This window comes from Danaus plexippus, chromosome 7 (assembly GCF_018135715.1).
Source record: "Danaus plexippus chromosome 7, MEX_DaPlex, whole genome shotgun sequence".
NCBI lineage: Eukaryota > Metazoa > Arthropoda > Insecta > Lepidoptera > Nymphalidae > Danaus > Danaus plexippus.
In genome coordinates, this window is record NC_083541.1 from 5275959 (window position 1) to 5283210 (window position 7252).

General features: G+C 28.3%; 1 protein-coding gene across 1 annotated transcript in view; it reads right to left on the reverse strand.

The window, feature by feature from the left end:
• The window catches only part of LOC116770760 (G-protein coupled receptor moody), a 44657-nt gene extending 42911 nt beyond the window's left edge, over positions 1 to 1746 (reverse strand). The window contains exons 1-2 of the mRNA XM_032662361.2: positions 1548 to 1746; positions 1211 to 1296 (exon numbers count right to left, since the gene is read on the reverse strand). The gene's annotated coding sequence lies outside the window, so the exon portion shown is untranslated. The remainder of the gene's footprint in view (positions 1 to 1210; positions 1297 to 1547) is intronic.
• Positions 1747 to 7252: the final 5506 nt, after the last annotated feature.

Sequence of the window (7252 nt, forward strand, 5' to 3'; positions counted from 1 at the left end):
GAATAAACCAAAAAATTTTTTGGAGGTATAAAAAGCATGTTCGATTTATAAAATCCTCGTATTAACCAGTCGACTATAAACACTTTTTTTAATTTTTTCGTATTAGTTAAAAAATATTTATAATATTTGCAAGTTGATAAATTTCAAAATAATCATATAACATTTAATTCACCGTATTATATATACTTGATGTACATGTACATATATATCTGAAGATTTTTTTTTTACCAGAAAATGTAAATAAAAAAAATAATACTTGACATTTATGAAAATTAATTAATGGAAATTAGCCTTAGAATTGAGCTTTATACTGCCTGCAGCCATTAACTTTATAGGTAACGTTTAACTGACGCTAGTAAAACCTTGTTTAAATACTTTGTGCTTGAATGTCGTCGAGATTCTTAAGATTTATCTTTTTGTATTAAATCCGGATTTTTTTAATAATTTTCCTTTTATGTTAGTATTTGAGAATGTGTATGATATGAAAATTGTATGAGTATGTATATGAGAATTTTATAAAAGTATTTTTAGATCAAAGACTCTTTGACAAGAAGGACCAAATAAGTTATATAGCAAGGGTTTGGAGGAAATTTTACTGTGAAACTCCTGAACTTGTTAAAAAAAATTATGTAGACTGATAGGTTATGAAATGCTTAGATTAAAATAGATAAGACAATGGACAATTCCATCGAGGTACTGTTAATTTGTCGGTCTGTAATGTTACATCTAATGGAAACACATCTTATGCGAAATGCAATAACCCGTTATAACACATTTAAAACGGATGTTTAAATTTAATTTGCTTGTAAACATCGTAATTTTATAGTTATTTTTATAGGTTAATTGGTTTATATTTTAAGATGAAACCAGAAAAATATTTAAATTCATAACGTGTTCGTACACGTTTTGGTGAAATAAAAATGAATTTCTTTTCTTTCTTGCATCATCAATTATATATATAATTGTTATATATTTTAACCTAAATAGATAACACTATAAATGTACTAAAATAAGCATTCAATCGCTATATATCGATCACAGATTTGTCTATTGAAAAAACATCAAAAGACTTTAAAAACAAACTTATACGTCTCAAACAGAAGCGAGCTATTTGAAATTGAAAGGTGAATATGAAAAGCTTCAATTACGTTTATAATACGACTTGTTACACAGCATATGGTGGGTTGTAAGAAAACAAACCAAAACTCACTATAGTGTCGGCGAGCGTTGCTATTTCAATCTTCGATATGTGTTTAGAATTCGTTGGACGATTTCCGCTCGTTGTCGCCAGCACAGCTATGAAATGCGAAGTCAGTACAAAATTGTAATACAATTGTGAGAAGTCAATCAAACGATTTACGGTATCGTAAAATTAAATTTTCAGTTAAACTCATTGAAATTTCAATAGTACATTTACGTCAAACAACATGTATTCGAATAGAATTGTCTGTTGTATATCAATTAACAAGTCCGATTGTTTAAGGTATTGCAATGTTTATACTAATTCGAAATGATAATATAAATTTTTCATACATAAGAAAACGTACCAAAGTAAACAAAAGTTTTTAAAACTCAAAAACAATAAAATGTTGACTGCAAATATATTAAAACACTTTATAATAACACTCTACGCACTTTAGAAAATAAGAAATTTTTATTTTATATATTCGTATTGACGGTCGAAGTATTAATCGATGTTATTTACGAAACACGAGGAATCATGAGTAACACGCGCTGACGTCCGACCAACGGCATGGCTCGACGCCGACTGATAGTTTCAGATTGAATCGAGTGCTGAAAAATACAACCATGTCGCTGGAGCTGAGCCTCACGGAGCTTTTATTAAATATCTTTCGGGTTCACTCAACTTATGAGGGATGAAGGCCTTCAGAAAGTTCCCACGCTATCATCACTTCGTTTATTTTTTATACTGTCAAATACCACATACAATTATTATACCACATATATATAGTAGAATATTTTGCAATGATCATTTAAAATGTATTTAATTATTATGTAGACAGAGTGTTAAAGTGGAAGAAAAATACCAAAAAGTTTTTTAAAGTTAAAAAGATATTAGCCAAAAATCTAATTATGAAAATCGCCTTAAAGTGTATTTCCTATGAAAAAAAAATACTTACGAGATAAATAGATTTCCAATAAAGAGATGCGGTACATTATCTAAGATCACGAGAGGTATTCTAGGCTATTATTTTTTATAAACACGCAACGTCATTTCGTTATCACGCAATATGCACATTTGGTCTTGTTAGGTTATCCTTAATATGCAAAGGACAATGAGACAAAGCGTTTGTATTAAAACGGGAAGGTTAAATTTATTTAAAAAAATATATAAATATATTACATTGCTTTAAAAAACATTATCATTTCCAACAGAATGCATACAGTTAGCATTTATACGAGCACATTTATATTTTGATTCAGTTCCTCGTTAATTGATTCCTATCTTGTTTCCGAAAGAGTAACGAATCATACAAATGTAAGAATATTAAATGTTTGATTAAACACAGAATATGAACAAAAGGTTGTGCGATTTAAGCACTATCCTTATTTTAGAAATTCATTTTTATTCAATACAATTTTAATAAAAATTAGTTCCAAATAGGAGTGACTTTTATGAGAAAATGGTTTCATACGTACATTTATATTTTAATCTCTCTAAATCTAGTTTATTAAATAACCTCCCAAATATATTTAGTCATGTTCGGTAAATTGCTTAGCCACTTTAACGTGAGGTCTTGTTTCCACACGTCAAAAACTTAATTACATAGCGACGTGTCTTATATTGAGATTTCATTATCACACGACGGAATCAGAATTTAATATAGCTTATTTAGGCAAAAAAAAATAAGGTCATATTATCGCCTTATAAGTAATGATTTGATTTAAATATGTTATAATCCATTTAAAATGAATTTTACAAAACTTTTTTTTTTAATTTTTTTATTATTCATTTTTAGAACGTTTTGTTATAGGTGGTTACAGTTTTCAGCACAATCTCTATTATTTTATGGTTGATTCTAGGAAATGAAAGATCAATAGAAAGAGAGATGGAACTAAGACAAATGTGTTAACGGTTGACTCAGCATCGACATCGCTGACCCTTATTGACTGTGATATTATTTCTTTTTTCTCTCCAATGAAATGACCCATTCGATATCCAACACGCTTGAGGATTTGACATTGGAGTAATTCATTATCTGAAGTAAATTTAGTGCTGTGCTAATGGCGTGCAATTCATGAGTGATTGGTTTATCACACTCAATAACGAATCCGAGGTACTATTATGTAGTAATTCGGATTTATTGTTATATCATGATAAAAAGTTTCGCTTGTTCGCCGCTTACATTTATTTGTATGATAACCAATTAATATCGATTTCAAGGGAATATTTCTGCATTTATTTCATTATTATTTATACATTGTTTGAGTCCACTTTTAATTTAGAATTTATTAACTTAATTAACAAGTTTTTTATTATATCTACATATGTCCTACGTCTTAGGAGGTGCTGTTTTTATGAGTACAGATAACATTTCCCCATAAAAATATAGAAGTTTTTGGATCAACGTATATTATATCGAACTTTAATTTCAAACTGAAAATGTGAAATTGCTATAAATTATTTATTGTACTAAAAGTTTTTCTTTTAAATAATGATTACCCTATCGCAATCTGAGCTATATAAGACTCGCGTTATGAAACAGGAAAATTAATAATTATTTTCAAAGTTAAGTAATTATATTCATGAACTTCTGAGACAAACTATTACTTTTTAACAAGCTGCAAGTTGGATACTTTCAAAGTTTTGTATTAGGGAAAACTTTTAATAATTATTTTAATTAAAATGTTTTACGTAAGTCAAACGTATAGACTGTCCAATAATACATTAAAATGGTTATCAACTTTTCATTCAATATAGCTGGTGCTGGTGATCTTTGAATAGCCTACGTTGCTTAGGAAATCTAACAAAAAAGTCTTTCAGCAAACACTTTTTCATGCTCAAGCTTCGAGCCTCGTACTTGTTCATCTCACGTTTGAAACTTCAATTTCTGGTATCTAATAGTCTCTAAGCTGCTACATCTACGGCGATAACTTAAAGCCTTAGGCCATAGTTGATGCCTTTAAGCACTACTCAACCAATACGCCATTTTATCCTATTTAAATCTGGGGAAAATAACTACTTTTAACTTTTTTTTCAGTAAATCACTGGAAACAAAGCTATGTAGGGTGATTTTTCAAATCAAATTCAAATATCAATGTGAAACTGTGATTGATAACTGCTAAAAATATTTTTGATGGATGGATTTTCAATTAATAGATCAAACTGAATAGCACAACTTGCTTGCTGCAGTTTTGTCCGTGAATCCCACCAATTAGTAAATTATCGATAAGAAATGTTAACAGTCCTTTAACTGTCAATAATGGTCAATAAAATATAATTAGTATTTCGTATCAATTTTGTATGTACATTTGTATCAGTGATAGATGAAAGGTTAAAAAGGTAAATGTGGCTATTTCATGTGCTAAGTTTTTAAAAAAGTATTAAATTTTTATTATGACCCTCTCTATCTATGTACATAAATTTGTAAAATCTTGTAAAATAGACAACCATGTTACTTTTAAAAGTAAATATTTTATATAATTTTTAAAAGATAATAAAAAAATGTTTTAACCAAATGACATTGAAATCAAATGACATGTGCCTTTTACCAATCTCCAATGTATTTTTAGCAAACTTCGAAAAGAATCGAATGATTGCATTCTTTATGCAAATACATATGCTTTTATTTACTTTATTTTATTATATATATTATTCAGCTAATTTCATTATTTTAATATGAATACAAAATGCAGTTAGATCGTCATAAAAAATTGGTCAGGAGGAACATACTCTCTTTTGAATATTACATTGATCATGCGAAGTAATTTCACATTTTTCTGATGTTTAACATTCTTAATACATGAATAAATAAGAATTAAGTTTTTGATCAGGGTGTAATAATATTTAAAGTATGTCACGAAATTTCCTCCGCACAACCCTTTATATAAAATGATTATCCAAAAGGCGTTGCGTGAAGAAAATTTGATGAGAAATTCAATATAAGTCAAAGTACACTAATTAAATTTTGTAATTAAAAATCTGATCTAATGGTGTGTACGTTGTAATTAGAAATTTTAACACAATTTTCTATTAAAATAACATTTGAAGAATTAAAGCTTGTTCTTACACTTTGAGTTACATCTGAATGGAAGGGAATTACGAACATTATTAAATCTGTAAGTATAATTGTAAATTTATTTATTTATAATGTGTAACACATCACAACTGGACAGATTTTATTTATATTTGATGTGGAGATAGCTAATAACTCTGAGAAAATCCAAGTCACGGCTAAAAGGTAGTATATTATGTTTTACACGAAACCAGTTGCTGAATATAAATCACCCACTATTATCACATTTTTGACAAGATTAAATGTGATCTTTTCATAAATGACAAAACTCGAAGTGATAATGTGAGTTTTCTGAAACTATACAATATGTTACTTGTGCAAGGTCCTTTAATAGTACTTAAAAACTCCTTATAATTTCATAATATAATACAGTCAATGTATTATACTAACTATTTATTCCATACAAAAATTATTTAAAAACCAGAAAATATTTTTATCACAGGTAATCCCCTAATAACATTATAGTCCACATGTTGAAGTCATCTGTCTGGCCGTGGTATTTTCAATTCCAAGTTAAAGTAAATCCTATCTGCAAGGGAATTCAATCATGAGCTCCATAACCGCAGTCAATTCAAACATTCCTGTATTGCTAGTTTGACATTTGTTGTAAATGTGCACTATTTATATCGTGCAAATTGTAATTATATTATTTCCCTTAGTTTTTGTTGATACATTGACTGACAATGGGTCAATAGCAACTGTATTAATATTTATATGATAAGAAACAAGATAATTGTTCATGAATGTGTTCAGTTTTCACCTTGGACATATTTCTCGATATTTGTAACTATATTTTTGCTCTGATATTCATTGGATATGTTTATGGAACAACTGAATTGTCTGAATGACAATAGGTATATAAAAAAATTAAATAAGAACTGTTTAATAAAATTTATGTTGTGACGAGCGTCCTCCACTCCGAATATGACAAAATAACGAAGTTACAACATTTTGTGATAACCTTTTGTAGAGACCTCACACGGTCTAACGAATTTATTAGAACGTTTTACTAGTATGTACCATATTTATAAGTTTCTATAAATATAGATAGTTAGTGACGACGCCAATTTATTTACCATATTTAAAACATCCTTCAAAGCTTTATTCATTGCTATTCCTATACTAATGTTTAAAATAAACAATACTTTGACCTTTTCATACTTTATCTACTATTATAAAATGAATTTTAAGCAACTCGACTACTAATATCTACACAACGTCGATTTAGTCTTTTCCGGATCCTTGTTAGGTACTTATTTTTTTGTAATTTAAATTATGAGATTGAAGAACATATCTTGTAAGAATTTATTGCAATTTAATACCCAACATATAAGAGAATTAAAGGAATCATGGCAGCCTGCGATTTTCCAGACTTATTTTAATATAATCTGCTTAGATACGTTACCTCTCAAATAATTTATTTCTTCACATACAAACTGCACACGTACATACTCTGAAAGAATTTGGAATATGTTAGAGGAGATTCTTTAATTAGACATGCTACATGTGGGTTCCTATAAAAGACTATTGAAATTCTGTACTTTTCATAACAATTGATTATTTTTCATTATTTCCATCGGGATTATTTGGTAAACATTATATTTTTATACTTTCATACTGGAATTTTATAGTAATATTATACTGGAATTTTGGATCTTGAATTCGTTACAGTAAAAGTAATATCATTTTTATTCTCGAATATCTTTGCGTTTGTGATGACCTTCATAACTTTAGAAGTATATGCAACATTTTTTTGTAATTCATATTCTTCATTTTCACTGCGAAAAACTTTTGGATTTCAAAAAGTAATTTCCACAAAAAGGACTCTATATGGACTTATTTAAGTTCAAATATTGGAACCAAATCTAATTCGAGTATCGAGGTTGGCTCAGGTCATCTGTTCTCTTTAGGAAATTTATATTGGAGGTGTTAAAGCCACACGGAATTTCAAACCTTACTTGGGATATAGGATAGACCTTACTTAATTCAGATAC